Source organism: Cavia porcellus, unplaced genomic scaffold, assembly GCF_034190915.1.
Source record: "Cavia porcellus strain 051 isolate PalLab524CR breed Dunkin Hartley unplaced genomic scaffold, mCavPor4.1 scaffold_39, whole genome shotgun sequence".
NCBI classification, from domain to species: Eukaryota; Metazoa; Chordata; class Mammalia; order Rodentia; family Caviidae; genus Cavia; species Cavia porcellus.
In genome coordinates this window covers 1,669,936-1,690,377 of record NW_026947522.1, presented here as the reverse complement: position 1 = coordinate 1,690,377, position 20,442 = coordinate 1,669,936, and the positions used below count along the sequence as shown (strand labels likewise).

At 32.7% G+C, this 20,442-nt stretch overlaps 1 protein-coding gene and 1 long non-coding RNA gene across 22 annotated transcripts in view; one reads left to right on the top strand and one right to left on the bottom strand.

The window, feature by feature from the left end:
* The window catches only part of LOC111756598 (histone H1.8-like), a 108,029-nt gene that overhangs the window by 21,717 nt on the left and 65,870 nt on the right, over positions 1–20,442 (top strand). For 19 of the 21 annotated variants that reach the window (XR_010045695.1, XR_010045689.1, XR_010045688.1 and 16 more), the window contains exons 3-7: positions 11,891–11,942; positions 12,684–13,149; positions 14,411–14,471; positions 14,696–14,728; positions 17,167–17,264. The gene's annotated coding sequence lies outside the window, so the exon portion shown is untranslated. The remainder of the gene's footprint in view (positions 1–11,890; positions 11,943–12,683; positions 13,150–14,410; positions 14,472–14,695; positions 14,729–17,166; positions 17,265–20,442) is intronic. The other 2 variants (XR_010045697.1, XM_063243611.1) reach the window with 2 other exon arrangements.
* On the bottom strand, positions 7,485–14,416 carry LOC134474818 (uncharacterized). The gene is made up of 3 exons (XR_010045699.1): positions 13,077–14,416; positions 11,599–11,807; positions 7,485–11,222 (listed from the first exon to the last, which is right to left on the bottom strand). It is a non-coding gene; the product is annotated as an uncharacterized LOC134474818 (long non-coding RNA).

The following is a 20,442-nucleotide window of genomic DNA, read 5'->3' as shown; positions in this document are numbered from 1 at the left end:
AGACAAAGTCAGTATGTTTTCCAAAATGGGACCAATTCCTTTTTCTTTCCCTTTTTATTCTCTTCAAGCTACAATCCTATTGGTTGATGCCAATCACATCCAAGGTGGATCTGCTCCCCCCAGTTTGCTGTCCTTTACATCAAACATCCACGGACACTACGAAAACTCTTTTACAAATCCCTAGATTTTTATTTTTATATTTTTATTAGTACATAGTTGCAGCACATAATGTTTACATTTTTTTGTGGAGCTGATAATCCATTCAAGTCCATATATCATGATTAATGATCACAGTAACTTAATATGTATTTAAATTTAAAATTATTCTGATAATTTTATTTGGTGTGTAACTATCTTTCAATAATATCAATCTCAGTAAAATATCTTGATAAAATGAAGTAAAGGAGCCATTTAGGAAAAAAATTGAGTAGTTTTCTGATACAGTAATAATATTTTTATTTCACATGTGAGACTGAGATGGGCATAATGGTACATTCCTCTAACACCAGCACTGAGGAGGCTGAGGCAAGATAATTGAAATAAGCCACAGTGACACCACTGGACTATGTAACAAGTTCTGGGCTACATATTCTGTTTCACAAAACAAAACAAAACAAAACAAAACTGAGACTTTGTCATCATTTGATGAATTATATCCGAAAGGCTGAGGTTAAATGTAATGTGCAATATATCATAATATTTTTAGAAAATTGAAATGACTGACATATATCTTGAAGTATTATTTATAGTAAAGAAGAAATTTATTTGTCTCTGTCTTTCTGTCTCTATCTCTCTTGTGTGCACTCTCTACCCAAATCACATATGCTACTATTATTTTAATAGCTTAGTGTCTAAAATAAAAATCATCCAATCTTCTAAACTTTTCAAAGCGTGTAGTCTTGTAAGTAGCTATAGGTCTTATTTTAAATTTGAACTATACTCTTTTAGTTAAAATTTTAATAGTGAACAGTTAAAAATAGCTTGCTGTATCCATGTCACTAAATGTCCTTCAAAATATGAAATAAAGTGATATTTGTTCTATCCAAATGACATTTGCCAAGACCTGTGAAGAAACATTTGCATTACATACCAAAAACTTTTTATTAAGAAAAGAATTTTAAAGAAAAAGGTTACTATAGAAATGTGTATCAATGATATTGTTGTTTGCTATGTTAAAAAAAGAAACTGTCCTTCCCTAATATTTCTTCTTTTCATTGGTTGGAAATTCTCCTATCTATTGGAATCACATCTTGTCTTAGTATCAAGCATAAAGTATCTTATAGGAACACTTGTGTTTGGAAAGCCATCAATTTTATAAAACACATTTTAAACTTAGAGAATGCATCTATTCCAAATGGCATTCAGAGGATGTACATCTGAGGATGTACGATAGGATGAAGTCATTTTTCAAAGAAAAGGTGATCTATAAAGTAGTAATGGGTTGACCCAACAGAGATCAAGCCAGGATGACTGTAGGATGACTTGTAAGTTGGGAACGATTTGGTGTATGAAGTGATCTTGAAAGTACGTTTGCAACTGATGAAATTAGAGTATGAAGTCACATGCATGGTCCTCCTGCTTACCTGTGTCCTACCTGCCATTTGATCTTACTAAAACTGCAATCTTGTTAATTGCAATGTCTTCTCATATCAATAGGAGCTATAAATGCCTATGCTTATACTTTAAATTTTGTTGCTAACATAAAAAGAAATAACTAATTAAAAATTAGATGTTACTCAAATTTCAGAACTTTTGTCATCATTCTAGCTTGGCATAAGATTTTCTTGCTATTCCAGTTTTGTACCTGCACACGTAAATTATATTTCCAGAGAAATTAGTAAAGTTATTTTTAAAAAGTTACTATATATGTGACATACAGCTAAATAAATGGAATTAAAATGATACAATAATAACATAATATACTATATAAAATAATACACTGGAATTGTGTGTGTGTGTGTGTGTGTGTGTGTGTGTGTGTGTGTGTGTATGTGTGTGTTTGGAGAAATGAGAAATGGTAAGAGAAAGGATGAAGAGAAAGAGACAGAGGAGGGGAGAGAATATGAGAAGACAGAACGTGAAGCAAATCTTTAGGAAGCTATTTCTTTAATCAATTACATATTTTTCTTGAAAATGTCTCAGGAACTCTGCATAGTAGTTACTTTCAGAAAAGCTGGTATGAGTAGCATCTTTAATAGTGACTCCCAGAGAGGTATATCCTTCCCATCCAAGGAACCTGTGAATATGATCTCAGTTTGGAAAAAAAGACAGTGTTTGGAGACATAAATAAGAATCTCAGAATAAGATCACCCTGAATTTAAAGTGTGCCCTCGATCCAAATATACATGTCTTTAAAGGAAAAGGTAGGAATATGGGATACAAGGATACTAAAAGAATGTCTTGCAAAGACTGGAGATATAGTATATTGCCGAGGACCAATGGATGTCAGACTCCACCAGAAGGTAGAGGGGATAAGGAAGAATTCTCCTCCAGGGTATTCAAAGTAAGTATGGCCCAACTGGTAGTTTAATTAGGGGTTTTCTTTGAAGTGTAATGTGAACTTTACCTATGGTTACTATGTACACTTTGGTTACTATTTAGAGTATAAGAATTGAAATTTATAAATTAAATTGTATTTTTGACCCACATATATAGTTTTGGAAATATTATGGCCAAAGTCTTATAATTACTGAATTTCCTAAAATATTATGGCCAAAGTCTTATAATTACTGAATTTCCTAAAAAGTTTCCCAATGTCAAAATCTTCTTATGAATAGCAGTTAAAAGTAAAAATTCTTGAATAACAATCACCAAACTTTTAATAACAAAGGCAAAAGTCATATCACAAAGTAAAATCAATGCTTTTAATTGGGCTATATAGAATTTATACTTATATACATATAAATATATGTATTATATATACATGGTCAAGTACATAAAATATGTTTTAAATAATATATACATAATTCATACATACATACATACATACATGCATGTATATACAAGTGAGCATCTCAGTGACGCAGAACAAAACTTTCACCAAAATTCAACATATGTTAATAACTAAAAACCTTGAAGCTGCAGAAATATTTTACCTCAAACTGATAAAAGCCATACATTGTAACCCCACAATGAAATTTTCACCGACAATTGGGAAGGAGAAGAGTGTATGCATTTTCCACACACCTGTTCAATATAGTGCTTAAAATTTAGCCAGGCCAGGCAGTTTACATCAGGAAGTAAGTGTGCTATGAATAGGAAAGTATTTGCAGATGATGTGACTACTTACATAGGAGACCCTAAAAATTCTATCAGTAGATTCTTCTTTCAGACATTGTCTTTTGTCTAGCATGTGTTGTAGCACTTTTGTTGAAAATCAAACAGCTATGGCCCTTTGGGTTTATTTCTCTGTCTTCTCTCCTACTCCACTCGTCTCCATTTCTGTTTTCATGCTAGTTCCATGTAATACTTGTTACCATTGTATTGACTCTGCAGTATAGCTTGAATTTCAGCATAGTGATGCTTTCAGCCTTGGTCTTTTATCTTGAGATTTAGCTGTCCTTTGTTTTTTCCATCCCAGATTAAATTCAGGATTATTTTCTGTTCCCAAATGAAATTTAATATCTTTTATCTAGTGCTGCGAAAATCAATGTCAGTATTTTAAAAGTGTTTGCACTGAATCTACACACAATTATTGGTTATATGGTCATTTTAATAATGTAACAATTCATTTCAATTTTCTTTTAGTTTTGTTTTTCCATTTTCTAAAGTCAGCTTCAGTTTTGTTATTCAGAGTTCTGTAAGTTTTAGTTTAAATGACTTCGACTTCCTGGGTAGGTTAACTCCAAGGTACATAATTGAAAGCTATCATGACTGAAATTATTTCTTGATTTTTTTTTCTTAGCATATTGTTTATTAGCATGCAGGGATGCAATTGATTTCATGTATTAATTTTATATCCTGCCTCTTCATTGAATTCATTTATAAGCACTGAAAGAATTCTGATGCAGATTTTTGCTAAAGAATTAAATCATCTGTAAATAGGGATAATTTTACTTCTTTCTTCCCTATTTATAATCACTTAAATTCCTACCTTGTTCAAATTCTGTCTCACAATTTCCATGGTTTTCCTGTAACCTCACAGCACCATGTACTTGATGGTTTGGATGGAATTCCTGGATCAGCCTGTGGTGGTTACCTAATTTAGTCTGCTATCGCTTTCTGAATATATGTTTTGTTGAAAAACAGTATCTTAATCTGGGTAGGTTTAAGTGACAGTAATAAAATTAATGTCAGAAATAAAAACATAATGAGCTACATTTTATTTCAGTTTATATCTACATATTAAGTTTATTACTTCATGAATAAATGTAGTTTTCACAATTAGTTTGGAATATTTTCTATGAAGAATAACCATCTGCCTAAACATTTACTATTCAGAGTGGTAGGTAACTCACAAAAGCAGCACACTTAAAATAATTTTTGACCTTATTTCAATCAACATTTCCAAAACATATATTTTAAATCCTGAAAATTCCCCCAAAGTAAATATGCAATATACATACTCATTTTAAAAATATTTTTACATTTATTGAGCTATACCCAATATAAAACAAAAATGCAAATCATTTACTTGTTTCAGCTAATTGGTTTACATGTAGGTATATGGCTGGCAGGTCATTATCATAATCAAATATTGATGATATACATTCTCTGCTAAAATGTTCATTAACCTCTATGTAATTTGTTTTTAATAAACATCAAGGCAATTTCAGCCATAAAAAATTAAATTATATTTCCAATAGATCAATCTAAATGTTTACATAAAACTATTTTTGCCTGACTTTATTTAGGAATCATAGTTAATTTGACATCCACTTATGTTATGATAAGAATTCATTATTCTTATTTTGGTGAAATATATGATCAGATAGTTTCTGAATTTATGTGTGGGGTTGTATGCTGGCTTTTGAAGTCTTTGTATATATTCGAGATACAAGTCAGTATATATTCTTAATATGTATTTTATCCTACCTGTGATTTGATACATCTATTTCTCATCTGCTGATTCCCCTTTCATTTTCTTATTAGTGATACTCCCTTTAATAATGATATCAATTTTATGATAAAATGCATTGGGTTAAAACTATTTTAAGAAGTATGAAAACAAATTAAGGTAATAAAGATGGTTACACTTCATAATTTTCAACTCAAAGTTTATAATATAATTCATGTAACATTTGTAGCATCAGTATCGAACAGTGAGATCTCTTCCATAAAGATGATATGATTCACAATTATTTATAAGGAAGCTGTTCAATGACTACTGCCTTTTAAAATCTTTTTTAATTTCACTGAACATTTATGTAAGCAAATTTAAGTGAACACTATTATACATAATTATCAAAAATTGTTTGAATTAAATTCCTGTACAACTATAGAAAATTTGAACTTGTGAAGTTTTCGGGCACAAGAGAAAAAATGTTTCAGTATACATAGTTTTCTGCTAGTGCAGGTAAAACAATTTTGATTAGCTATTGCTCGATGCTATGTCATGTAATTCCCAAAGAAGCAATGGGTAAAACTGTTTAGAATAGTTTAATGTCAACTTCCTACTTTAAGTATTCTTTCATGATGAATTACAAAGGTCCTTTATACAATAATATTTTATTTTTATTTATAAGAACCAGAGCAATGTTATAGAAGGTGGATTTCCAGTAGAAAAAATAAGCAGTAGAGCTTAGTTATGGTTGTTTTACTCTTTTTGTAAAGTTTTTATTTGTTTTCATTTATTAAATAATGTGAATATACTGACAAAAGATACGTTTTCATAAAATTTCCTGCATTGGTAATTTTTTTAACTCAGCAATTTTAATGACCTTCTGTCTCCTGAAAACTTTTGTCCAAATAAAATTTCCTTGGAAATAATCCAAAATATATCAATTGTAAGGACAAAATTTGTTCTTTATTTATTACTTTTATGCTTCCTCTCAAATCTGCTGTCCAAACCTTTCTGCAGTTTGTGAAGAAATATACAGACAGTAAGTCTAAATCAAATATTTATCTTATATTCAAGAAAATTTCATACAACCTAATAGTTTGACTGAAATGATAACTTTAATATTTTCTAGACATTTACAAAGCTGGATTGAGAGTATAAGGTATCAAGTAATTGAATATGGCCTATAAAAGCAGTGACAGCATTTAAGAAATCTCAGACTGTTATATATTTAAAGCCATTGAACTCAGAGTCAGTAATAAAAGATTTTGTGAGACAAATAAAATTGTAAGGATCAAGCAACATGTAGTTAGGTAAGTCATCCTCATATATCATCCAGTCTTATACCGATAAGGCGATATATTTACTCCTATCTACTTTTGAAGACCTACAATGTCTCCAATGGTTTGGTTTTGTTCTTTACTGTTTTGTTCAATTGTATTATAACTAATGGTATAGGCAATTCTATTAGAGATAGCGGGAGGCATTGTGGTAACCATTGTTGATCACCTTGTATTATGTTTTCACATTATCTATTATGTCCACCCTTTTGACTTGACCGATTCTGTTCTGTTATGTCACATTTGGTTTTACTCTCTTCCAAAAAAGTAATAAGAACCGTGAGAGCAATGAAACCCAAAATGTGTAATAGTCATTGTACAAAAAAGAGGAAAAGAAAGTGCTCTAAACTATATAACTGCATGTATATTTAAGTGTATAAGACAGAATATGATATCACAGAGTTTTATTGGATCATTGAACAGAACTGTTTGCAGTATCATTGATAGAATGTCCACTTTACAAGCTTTAATTTTGTGACTTGAACAATTGTTTCTAAGATGACAATATGTAATCCATTAACTAGTGATTTCCTACTGTTCATTTTTTTTCTGCAAATCTGTATAACCTGTACCCTTTCTGTGCTTTTTTTTCTTTTCTCCTTAAATAAAAAAAAAAGAAATAACTTAGAAAAAAAAAGAAATAATTTAGAAAATTCTTAAATTTTTCATGTAACAGCCAAAGGAAAACTTTATACTATGCATTTCATGTCTGTCTGCATCTCATTTTTAACAAAAAATAAAAGTATTTTATCTCTTTTAATATTATTGATAACATAATACAAACAACTTCGTATTTGAACTTGAAGCACCATTTAATCATTGAAGCATGTGGTGGATAGTACATATGGTTTGTGGTGAGGCCTATTAAATATATACTTAATAAATGTTATAACTTAAAAGACAAGAAGTCAAGAAGTCTAAAATTCATTTATAATTCTATTGCTTATTTTCTGTTTGATGTGTTAATTTCCCAGACATTTGTTGTGGCTCATACCTAGACATCACGTCACATCCTCATGCAGTCATAGGTTAAGCTTTTGGGACACAGATGAATCTAAGACGTGTGCTGCTGGGATCAAGGATGTGATGTTGGGATTGATTCATGGAGCCATGCTAGGATGAAGGATGCCTCACCTTGGGTGTGAATGCTAAGGGTGGGTAGCCTGAATGAGATACAGCAGATAGAAAGAGGGTAGTTGTTGTGAGCTGCTTCTCATTTACTTCACTGTTTGATGTCTTTTGCCCACCATGACCTTTTCCTCCTGTGAGTTGCCCCTCTGCCATGCTACCCTGCCTTGGAACCAGCCAACTATGAACTGAAGCCTCTACAAACCATGAGCCAAATAGACCTTTCTTCTTTGAACTTTGGGTGTCAGGCATTTTGTTTCAGCAATAAGAAAAGTAACTAATACAATATTCATTTGATTCTTTAAGGATCATTTATTACTAACTTTTCCTGATTTATGTTTGATAGTATATGTGTTTACTTATAATATTAATATCATAGTCTTTTGATAATGAAGTAGTAAAATTAACAATGATATTTTGCTAATTAAGTAAAAATACTACCAAATATCATATTGCTGTGCATTAAAAATAAACAATATCAGTTATAAAAGTAGTACTTTGCATGAAAATGAATGAAATACATGGATTCTCCTATGTTAGAAATCAAAAAAGTATACTGTCCTGTTATTTTGAAACTTCACTAGAATGAAAAACAGTTTTTACAGCTAATAAACATTAAGACGATACTATGAAAAATAGTTGATTTAAATTCCAGACAATTTCAAATCATAAAATATAAATTATAATTTTTACATCTTTACTTTCCTTTATATTTTCATCCACAAAATCTGTGACCAGATCTCCAACACAGAGTTAGAAGTTTGAGCCTCTTGACCTTACAAATCACTACTATTGATGGCCTCAATAAACTTCAGTGTAATTGAAAGATCATGGTTCCCTGTGTAGGTGAACAGTTTAGTGAATGCTTATTTTGTTATATCAAACTGGAAAATATTAAATTATAAGCCAAGTACTTCCTGGATCAATACAGAACACGTCTCAATTATCACAGCAGGATTTCTCAAACTGCATTTTTTCCATATGGGTATCGCTAGTTATGCATAAGTTAATAGTAGCTTGATAATCAAAACAATACAGAGCCTTACTACATCTGTGGATAATGTTAGGTAAGGGTAACTGTGATGTTTTCAAGAAACAGTGACTTTTTAATAAACAGATTTAGCTTTATATTATTGTATAGAAAAATATCTTCAGACATAACTGTTAGATGAATTTTTATTATGAAGTAATTATAGTTGTTATAACTTCAGTAAAATTCAGTATGTAGAACTCTCAGGCATTAAATGTTGGATTGTGCAGAATGAGGCAGAATTTTTAATATTTATCAGTTTCATGGTAATTATACTCAATGTATTTTATGTTAATGGCTTCCACATGTTTAAAAGAGATTTTATCCACTGTTGAGCTTTATATATCATTTAGAATTAATTAGATGGGGATACAGCTCAGTGGCACCACCCTTGCCTGGCAAGCTCGAGGTCATGAGTTTGATTCCAAGTACCAAAATTAAATAAATAAATAAAAGTAATCAGAATTATAAAATACTATAATGATTTTGAAATTAAATATTTTTAGTTTTTAGATGTTTCATCGATATACAATCTATTTTAAAAGGAAAATTGAATAATTTTAGTAAGTTCCCATGATTCTTCAATCACTATCAAAATCTAACTTTATTACATATATAACCTACCAGTAAGAAAAGATAAATGCACACTAACAGGGACATCTTTTTCCTCATGGAATTCCTTCAACAAGCTCCAACATACAACCCTGGAAAAATAATAGCATACTTTTTTGTCTGGTTAAGTCTGTCTGTTGTATATTTCATGTAATGGAAACATACAAAAGATCCCCTATCATAATTGATTTGTTACACTTAACATGATGTTTACAAGGTACATTCATGTGATAGAACCTATTAGAACTTCATTCTTTTTTAGTGATGACAATATTGCATCATATTCCTATATAATATATTAAAAATTAATTCAACAATTGGTGAACAGTTGTGTTGCTTGAAGATTTTGCATTAAAAGGAAAATAAACAGCTCCACAGTGATAGCAGAAGACTTTCATGGCCTATTTCACTCTTATTGAAAAACCTCAGTGGAATTTACAATAAGAAAATGAATTAAACATCACCACGGAGCAATAAAACCTGACATGGAAATGAATTATTGCCTCCAAGTTTTGTTGGCATTTCTGTCTACTTAATTAGATGTGGAATTGCTGGTGTCTCTCGGTTTGAGACTTTGGGTCCTGCAGACTAATGGCAATAGCAGCTACAACACCTCATGGTATCAGCAGCTGTGTACGAAGCTTCCAATTTTCCCTCATGTCAAATTTTCACATTTTTGTCATAAAGGTAGACACATAAATCAAAAACTTTGTTTCCCTATTAATTTTTGTAGCACTACTGTATTATAATTTTAAACCAACCAAATTTCTTGATAAATACAAATCACAACTTATTCATAATGAATATGTAATACATTGTGTCATACTTTTTATGGAAGATGTGAAATGTTGGTAGAAAAGTAAAAACACATGTAAGTAGTTACACTGATTTTTTTAATCTACAATGCTGCAGTAAAGGTAAACATACATAAATTTTGATCTGAACTGCTGACTTCTTTCCTGAGTACGTAATATTGTACATATAATGAGATTTTTGTTTCCTGTGACTCTAACAAATCACATATGCATTTCTTTAAATATAGATTGATGTTTAATATAACTGTCTTTTTGCTTCAGATATCAATTTTCTTATGCATATGACAAATGAAAAAATTAAATAAATTTTGGTGTGTGAGAATTAATTGATATTGTTGATAAAATTTTATAATTTTGAGAGTAGCAAAATGCTCTGAAAGGAAGATAGATAAGACAGGCACACCAAAGTATAACTTAAATTTTTTTCTGTTGGTTTGATATTTTACTGAACACTTTACTTTTTCATTAAATGTTTTTGTTTAACTTTCAGGAGTAGAAACCCATATTTGATGGTATTATAATGATACTCTGGTGAAGTCTAAGTCCTCACTAAAGAAAAATGTAAATGTTTAAAATGAAGCACATAGTATAAACATAATACTTCACATGAAGTACTTTTAGCTGACCTTCCTATTCAAATAATCATACATTCTATTCCATCATAAATACTTGCATTGTACTTCATTATAGCTTTATACGTTAATAGATACAAGTATTTTTAAAACATTATTTTTTCTGACTTTGGGATGTTGTTTAGTGGTAAAACACATACCTTGCATGAAAATAGCTTTTGATTTAATCCTCATTATCACCTTAAAAATCTATTATTGTCAAAAATGATGTCATAGTTTTATTGCACTTTAACCTACGGTAATGTTTTCATTGATGTACATTTTTGTGCATAATAATTTTAAAATTGCATAAATATTAATACTTTAACTAAATATTCTTACATTTATTCTGAAACTTATAAAATGGATAATAATTTTGGTAAGCAAATGCTTCCCTACACAAATATTGTATGTAGATAACAAGAAACCCAAGCAGAAAGACCAAGGAGGATAACTATTTTTCAGATCATTTTCAGGCACATAACACCTGCCATCTCACAAGCACATCAGACATAGACTTTAGAGATGAAATAAGTGCACTTCACAGATACCTAGACTTTGGTAGTTGGTTAAAAGTGTGCCGCTCTTCTTCCTTTTCTGACCACCTGATATGGCAGACAGTTTGTTTCAGTCCATAATCAGCTGGTTCCAAGGGAGGTGGCCTGACTGAGGGGCAACAGTTCAAGGCTGCAGAAGACAACAAAGCAACAACAGCAAAAAGGGGAGAACAAACCTCTTTTCCTCTCTTATATTGTACGCAAGCTCTCCACCTTCTGCTGGTCTAACACTCACACCCTCTGCCCCTCTCTTGCACAGTCTCAGAACTTTTCCCAAGTGAGGACCCTGACCCCGTGCTGAGTCCCTTAAACTTCTAAACTTTTCAAATTGACACAGACAATATCCTAGAGCCCTAAGGGCATGTCCTCTACACTGTAGGATGTAGAAGTGCTGAGTTATCCATATAAGCTGCTAAATTTCTCTAGTCGACGCACTGCAAGGTTTTGGGGAGCAAGAGAGACCCACGGAATATTTGCTGTTAGTGAATTTTGCTGGATTGACATACCTGGTTCAAATTATTGTAAGTATTGGCTCCTACTGGCTTCTCCTCATTCTTTTTTCAGTTGGTGGTGACATTTTAATCACATGGTAGAATGGAAGTCACAGACAAAGCATTCGTGTGCCCTTTTTTTCCACTTATTGCCTTCTGGGAGATGTGTGGATGATGTCTGGTAGATGAAATCTTCATTCCCTCCTCTAAATACATCCTGAAATCTGAGGAGGGAAAAAGCAAATAGTTTTAAAAAATTCATTCTTTAATGTTTGTCCTTACGTTCTCTCTCTTTGTCTCAATCTAGGAATACCAGGTTGAATCAATAATCAAAATTGCTACACATATTTTTTGTGAGTGTAAGTATCATGTACTTTTTTATAGTACAGGCAATAAGGGTGTAAAAAATAAAATTATGGAAAAATATATTTAATTGTACAGAATTCAAGGAAGTCAAGGCATAAAAATGGCATTCAAGAAGGAAAGTTACATATATATCCTATTTAGAAAAGAGGTAAGTTGTAATACTCATAGATGGAAACCAAGTTGTAATTGAATGGGCTCAGTCATGCTAAGGGCAGATAAAAGGATTCTCTTTTCTGAAGGATAAATAACTGTGAGATAGGTCACTTTTTCACCAAATAAATATTTAAGCTATAAACAAAGACAGTGTCCTTTGTGAGCACAGCAAAGCGTCTGTCAAATAGTTTGAAATTGTCTGAATTTTATGAAATTTAGCTAAAATTTCAGACTAATTGTGAAGTACTCTGGGGATAACCAATGACACCAGAACATATTCTTTACTACCTATTAAACTACAACACTACAAAGAATTAATGTACTTTTTCTGTATTTTTATAACAAATAATTAAAGCAAGTAGAGAAAAATAGAGGCAAACATAAAGACAACATAGTGCAGAGACACGGAAACATACAAGGTTTAATTTGAAATGTGACTTAGGAGGGAAATGATTGTAGCCATTTGACTGGACAGAACTAACAATACTTGATGATATTAGTGGTGTGTTTAGCTACTAAAATATATTTTCAAATTACTGCATTATATTCTTTTGCTGTTCTTACTATTCTCTTGTTTGTAGGGAACATCTATACTTGTGTGAGCTGTTCACTGAGAATCTGTAACCCACAGGACAGGCTGAGAGGTCAGCTAGGAAACAGCAGAAAACAGAAGACAAGACTGCAGTGATAGAAAAAGATGGATATCAAGCCAAATGCAACATCACTGCGTGCTGTCGGGCAACAGCAAAGGATCCTGTGCACACAAAAAGAAAGTTGCACAATATGAAGGAAGCAGTAAAAATGAAATGAAGTAGAAGAGACATGCAGAAAGAAAAATGCTCTCGGATGTGTCACAATCATCTTGATTCTTTACCTGGAAAACCTGTATTTTTTCCCTTGTAATTATCTAATATACTTTGTGTCAAAGAACAAGGACCTGAGTTCCACTTAAAGAAGATGAAGTTAACAGATACCTTTTTCGGGTTTTATCATGAAATTAGAAATGAAGATTTTCAGTTTCTGGTAGTCATGAACAGAGAGCCTCAGGTAAGCCCGAGAGTGCAGGCAGATAGTCAGGATGCTCCTGCGCAGGCTCCTCAGGTGCAGCTGTGCTGGTGGGAAAAATCATGCTGTTTAGCCTAACGAGGCAAAACAGAATAAAGGCCAAGGTAATTCAGTAGAGAGGGTCTTAAATGCACAGCTGTATCAGCTGCTGCCTCCTTCCCACCTGGTCTTCATTTTTTCTCTGTGTAATCTGTTTGCTTCCCTACTGGGCCTGCTAAGATTATCTGATTCCAGGCCAAACTGATAATATTTGTTATGAGGCCTGCCAAAATTAATAAAATTTGAGTTTGTCATCTTGGTGTTCCCTGAACTAAAGTTAACTACCTGTGTCAAATCCTAAAGTCCACTTGTTACACCAGCATCAGGCTAAGATGTAAATCTCCATTTGAACTAAGGAACAGCTACACTACATGCACAGAGAGATGTTTGTTTGTAAGTGGATACAATAGAGTGCTTGTTGGTGTTTTAAAAGCCAAAACCTGGAATACTTTTCTTTTGACTTTACATATGGAGAAAATTACGGTGTAAAATGTAGACAAGAATAAAATAATACCAAGATGAGTAAGTCCATTAAAAATGTAGATGAGCAAATGACTTTAGCGTTATTAATGTTGATTGGGAATTTGGCCAAATGAGCATGTTTATACTTGGGACCAATTAAAAGGCTTACCATTTTAATCACTGGCAGAACTGGACATTCAGTGTTTTCCTGGATGACAAGAATTTTCTTTTGTTGTTTTTTCAGTTTGGCTTTGTTTTGGTCTAGTGAACTGCACCAGAGTGTCCTCAGTGTAGAGAAGATAACAATACACTACCACAGTGTTAGTAACAATATCTTGTTACTAACATTTAGTAACAGTATCTCAGAGTCTCTCCACAGCTTGAGGGGAAAACATTGTTGCCATTCCTACCCTGAGGAAAATCTACAGTAACAGAATGTTTCCGGAAGTAGAAGCATCCTACCAGTCGGGAACCTCCACGTGGACCCGACCTCTCAGCTTTCCCTGACTCCCCACCAGGGCAGCTGCTGTGTAGGATCCGCTGTAACGTACCAATGGCACAGGCGTTGCAGTGCGTTGGGGCTGGACTCATGGAGAATGTCCTGGAGCTTCCCAAGAAGACCCCTCCAACATTACTAGGCAAAAAGGTGGATCAGGAATACCCTCCTAAGCCCCGGAAACAGTTCCTCTTGAAATAATTAAATAGATACACATCTTTCAGCTTTGATTTTTTTTTTAACCAGCCTGAAAAGACCAGCTTTCAGATTCCCAAAGAAATTGCAAACACATCTTTAAAAAAAAAATGTAAGTTCTGATTCCACGTAGAGTGACTGAATTGTTGAGTTACTCAATTTAAAGCCTTTGTTTAATTACTTGATTCATAGAAATTCCCTTGATTCACTAATATACAATTTAGTCCCCAAAGGCACTCTGATTTTCTATATTTCCCTCTTAAATTTCAATGGGTATTTTTCTATCACAGTGTTATACATTCTCTTATACGACCCTCTACTTTTTCTTTTTTTCAGTATGGAGATCAAACTCAAAGACCCTCTACTTTGGTAAGTCTTTTAAAATATTTGGAATTTCTTACTTGTGGTTATTTGAAAAAGGTACAACTGTGAAAACACTTACTACTTTTCACAAGCCTAAAAAGTAATATACAGAAAAAATACATGATCAATTATGATATTTAAGCTTAAATCATAAGGAAATCCCCATCACATTTGGAGGAAAAAACTAATCATCACACCAAGAAAATCCTGTCTTCTACTGTTTTGACCAGCTTTTGTTTCATAAAACATGAATTAAGCCTTTTCAATGACTCATTGCAGAGTCTGACATAGTGAGGTCATCTAATGAATGCAGGGTAACAACCATCTTTGAGTGTAGGTTGTCAGTTGAAAGATGCCATTTGCTGTTTCTGTTTTGGTCCTTTGAGCATGATTTCGCTTCATGTGTGGCCCTACCATGGGCTCCAGTCTTCAGCCTTATGTGTGTATTGCTTCTCATTTCATCCTCAGATTTCCTAAGGATTTCATAGCCAAGCCTCGCTCTTGATTTCTCCTGCTCCCCTGGAGCAGCAGGAGATTTGTGGAACGTTCTCAGGCTCTTTCTGTGCAAGATTTTCTTGTCTTGTTTTGCACTTTTTTTTTTTTTTTTGGTGGCCAATAACCCCACTCTTTTTCATACCTCAGATTTTGAAGACTTTTGTGATAGTTATTGTTTCCTTGCATGACTTAAAAAGTAGTCATTTAATAAAACTTTCAAATCTTTCTTGGGTCCTTATTGCCTTCCCAGCCCATTAGGTTTTTGAGTAGAAGCCAGAACAAAATGCAGGGAAGAAGATGTAGATATGCAAAATGGCTTTCATAAAAGCACCTTATGTCACATTTATAACTTCAATACACAGCTGATTCACAGTCCGACAGCATAATCATTAAAGAATAAGAAGGACAGCAGGGACTGCTTGGATGAAAGTACAATGAAAACCTGTTTAATTTTCTTATCTGTAAGTGTGAAAAATGTTTAGTAAGCTGGAATGTCACAAGAGGAAGCCCAGAGAACACAGGGATAACAAACACCAGGAGGACTACGGAAGAGGAAGTTTTATTATTTTCAACATAAGTCTCTCACAGACATTTTCTTAGATTTATGTGTAAGAATTCCACTGGTTTTCCTGTGATAATGGATATTTCACATATATAATTTATATACTGATTTTGTTTCTTACAGCTTATCACTGGATTGTAAACATGTTTTGGATTTTTATTGATATTTTATTTGGCTAATCATCTCATTTGCAAAGAGTGACATATTTTCTCATTTTCTATTTATTGATATATTTTACATTAAAATAGTACCATGTACAACTGTCAAGTAGTTTTACATAATCAATTTTCTGCTTTTTAATTCTAGTTCATTTATTTTTTGCTGATTATTCCCTTAATTATTTGATCATTTTATTGAGACACAATTGATACTATGACTAACACACATTCACATATACAGGTTGGAGTTTGACATGTTTACCCTATTTTTTTTTTCATTTACTTATTGGCCTCACTAGGTCTTTAACTCTGATTTTGAATATGAATATTAAAACACCATTGTAATAGGTGTTTGAAAAAATAATTCCTACTTATAATTCTTTTTAATCTTTTCCTCTTTGTCCCACATGTATGACAAATTTGCCATTAACCATCTTTAGTCTTTTAATTGGTAAATAATTTATTTCTCATTGTTGGACTAGCCTTGCTTCACTCACATCATGATGATACTCTCTTATAAATCCTAAATTTTGTAAAGCAGTATTTGTTTATTTCTGTCTATATCAATGGGAGATATTTGTACAATATTTTATTTCCTTAAAATATTTTTGCTTTGCTTTTAGTTTAAGGCTTTCCTAAGGAGGAAAAGCATCCGTGATAATGTCATCACAGTTTAGTACCTTTCCTTTTCTTGCTTTCTTCTGGTTAATAACCTGAGTAGTGCTTTCTCAGGTCTCCAGGTAGACTTTTATGGCTGCTTGATGAGGTTTGTGAACATGAGCTCTGATATGTCACCTGTGGGGCCTTGTTCTCTTTTTGATTCTTGACCACTTCTCTCATAGGTTCGTCCAATATCTCCTCAGACTTCAGGAGAGTTATTTTTCCTAAACCTCAAGGATTTAAAATATTGTATGTTTTGTTTTGTTTATTTTGAGGTATTGGACATTGATCTCAAGAATCACTGAACTATATCCCCAGCCAAATTTCCAATTTAATTTTTAGAAAAGCTCTTACTAAGTGGCCTGGGATGGTGATCCTCCTGACTCTTTACCCTCTCTAAAGCCGAAATTAGAGGACTGTAGCACCAAAGCTGGCTAAGACTAAGGTCACTTAAATAAAACAATAGCCGTGAATTTTCAGGTGATATTTGTCTTGCTTGGTTATCATAAAAGTTCTCTCAGTGCTGACTTTGCAAAAGTATCTTTTAAATTACTTTGATCATATTCCAGGCTATTGGCACACATTTCATTCCTGGAGATGGTTAGAATATGGTGTTTCTAAAATAGAAGGACTTATCTTTCCTCCTCTACTTTGGAACTAAGATGAGGTAAGTGGACAGATATCTCCCCCCTCCAACAACTTGTGTCAAGTGTTCCTCCAAATCTGTACTGTTACATGTTTTATAGATACCCTGTTGCCTTCTCCAGTGTTCATGGCTATCTTGAAACCTACATGTGGCAGAGTACAAAATTAATTATATCTAGTTTTATAAGCAGCATTAGGGAGCCAAAAGTAAATATACTATTTTCTGAGCGGTAAAAACTTCTTGTTTTAAAATCTATGACCTGAAATTTGTTCTACGAATATACCAAATTATAGATAACACAGGATGAAGAGGCCTCTTCATATCTTTAAGTTATCAATCACAATTTATGAATCCAATTACATACATGAGTTTTAATAATTTTACATTGCCTAGAAAGGTATCAAAATCATTCCAATACTGTGATTATAAAATGGACCAATTTTTAAAACTATGACAGTTTACCTTTGAAAAACTTGAATAAATATTTTGAAAATCAATTGAACTATACTTATAATGAGCAGTCCATTTTGGGTTATTTTGGAATGGGTAAATTTTAAATTGATATAAAAAATTTTGTATCATAATTCTGTTTTATATGCTTCTTGTCTGATTTTCGCAAATGAAATAAAATACAAAGTAATTTAGTTAGGTTTGCCTCGATTATTGAAAATTTTGAAATTCTTTAAAGTATGAAAGCTATTTTTAAAGCCACAATTTTTACTCAAATACTATTTACATGATGAAAAACATTAGTGTATTTAAAAGGAAAATGTACTCTTAAATCACTACATGTGAGTAGTAAAGATTCAAGAATAAATACTATAAAGATCAGAGGAAGACCTCACAAAATTGCAAATAAATCTGCTGTGTACATATTCTTTTCAGATGCACATAGAAATGCTTACTGAGTTTTAAAGGAATATTTCTATTATTTGTGATCAGATAATGTTATAAATTATTTCTTATTGCATAAACTTATTTGTAATACTAGAAAAATGAACATTTAATGTATCACCAGCTTATTGGTGATTTTATTGAATCATAAAATCCTGGGCCTCTGACAGCCCAGTTCCTGGGATTGAGAGAGGGTCACTAGGGTTGGGGCAGGCAGGCCGAGACCTGAGGAGCTGTAGAGTGTGCAGGAGGCCGGGCAGCTCCTTGACAGGCAGTGGGAGCAATGACCCCAAACTCTGGGGCTCAGGCTAGTGCACGCCTGGCACCACCTGGGCACGCGGGGCTGCGGGACCGATTCTTCCAACAGCAACCTGGAAATGGTCAAGGTGATGACAGGGCAGCGCTGAGGGGTCCTGGCTCCTCACGGGAGCCCCAAACCCCGCTCTGCTCCAGAAATGCCAGTCCGGGGTGACTTTTTCTTGCTGGTTAAAAATGTGCCTGCACCTCCAGAGTCAAGGGGTGCCCTTCTCGTGGTTCTGAGTGAGTAGGGAGCCAAGGCCGGCTTGGTGAGGGGGGCCCCCTTCCCCATAGCCCTCGGCCTTGCCAGTAGTTGCCCTCACGCTATAGTAACATTTTTACAATGAATATTTTGTGCTTACTTTTCAACAACATTGCAAAATATAAGTACTTACTACTCAGTGATAAAGTTAACAGTAATTACATCAAAACATGTTTTAAAGATAAATAAATTTTCTTAATTTATTTTAACCTGTTTATTTTCCCATTTGCTGCTAGGCTACTCACTAGCAGTGGCTGTGGCTCTGTCACTTGCAGATTACAACAGAGGAATAGAATTCAAAGGGTTGCTGCTAAGTTTGCTCTTTTCACAGGGACAAAGTTTGCAAGACTCTAAGATAAACAGTATTTTGGGGTGGACCTACTTTTTGTGGTTTCAAGCTTTGAAATCTACCACATGAAAATGTCAAATACTGATCATTATACAGCTCTCTGTTAAATAATGATTAGTGAAAAATTCTATTCATAAGTAAGCCCAAGAGAAGTTTATTTTTGCATTTTAATTTCACATTGAAAACCAATCAGATTTGCCACAGTCTCAAAGAGATTAATATTTATGTAAAATTAAATGAGTCCTGGTAGCTAAATGCACTTTTTGTCTAAATTGAAAATTTAAAAATTGATTTACAAATGCAACATTGCCCATGAAATTTAGTTATATTCAGTTAACTACATTTTAAGTAATACTACTAATGACATTACAAAATTATATTTATTTTTATCCTACTTTGTATACGCATATAGTATATATACTATTTATATGTCTTGTGGAGAATTATTACAAGTACATAACACACTTTAATTCCTTTTACAGTACTCCTTCCCTTCCACCTGGCGATCCCCTTCTCCACTGAGAAAGATCTATCCTCCTAATTCTTATTACCTATCATTTATTTTGCTTTATACATTTTTCCTAACTCATATAAGAAAAGCCATGTGGTATTCAACTTGTGCACTTGTTTAATGTCATTTAACATTTTGTTCTCAGAATGCAATCGTTTTCCTAAAAACTCAAATTTATCTTTCTTTGTGGCTAAATAGTAAAATGCTTATATTCAAAGTACTCAATAGTACTTCTGATGTTTGCATAATTTAAATTCTATTATTTTAAAGTAAAATGTGAATAATTCAAAATTTCTAAGTGGTTTAAAAATATGAAATTTTATATCACCATGGTAACATATTATTAAATGTACTTAATAGATATTATAACACCTAGTATATTGTCTCAATACAATATGAAGTATAATAGTAGTTGTGGGATTTGCTTTAAGAACTGTTACTAGTCAAGGCTAAAAAATAAAGGAAATCATTGCTTTAGTTACTAGCCCATACATTCACATCTAGGAAACATTTATTTGATAACTTTTATTTAAGATGTATATTTTATTGTTTTCAAAAATATATCACTAATAAATAGGCAAATTGACAGTTTTTTTTCTCAGATTGGCTTCCACGTCTCCTTAAATATGTTTCATTTTAAGTAACAGAATAGCATGAAAGTAAGAAAAACATGTTTTTAACAAAAACTCAATATGGTAAGAATAGTAAATAAATGTGAACCAGTTTCTAAGAGTATCTCATGGAGGTATTAACTAGAATGCATAAATCTCTCCACCATAGTTCAGAGATGAGGGGCAGTGAAATAAATGTATTAGTCAATTAAGGTATGATTGTCAGTTCGTGAAAAGAAACAGTTTAATTTTGCCTACAGTTTTAGAGATTCCAG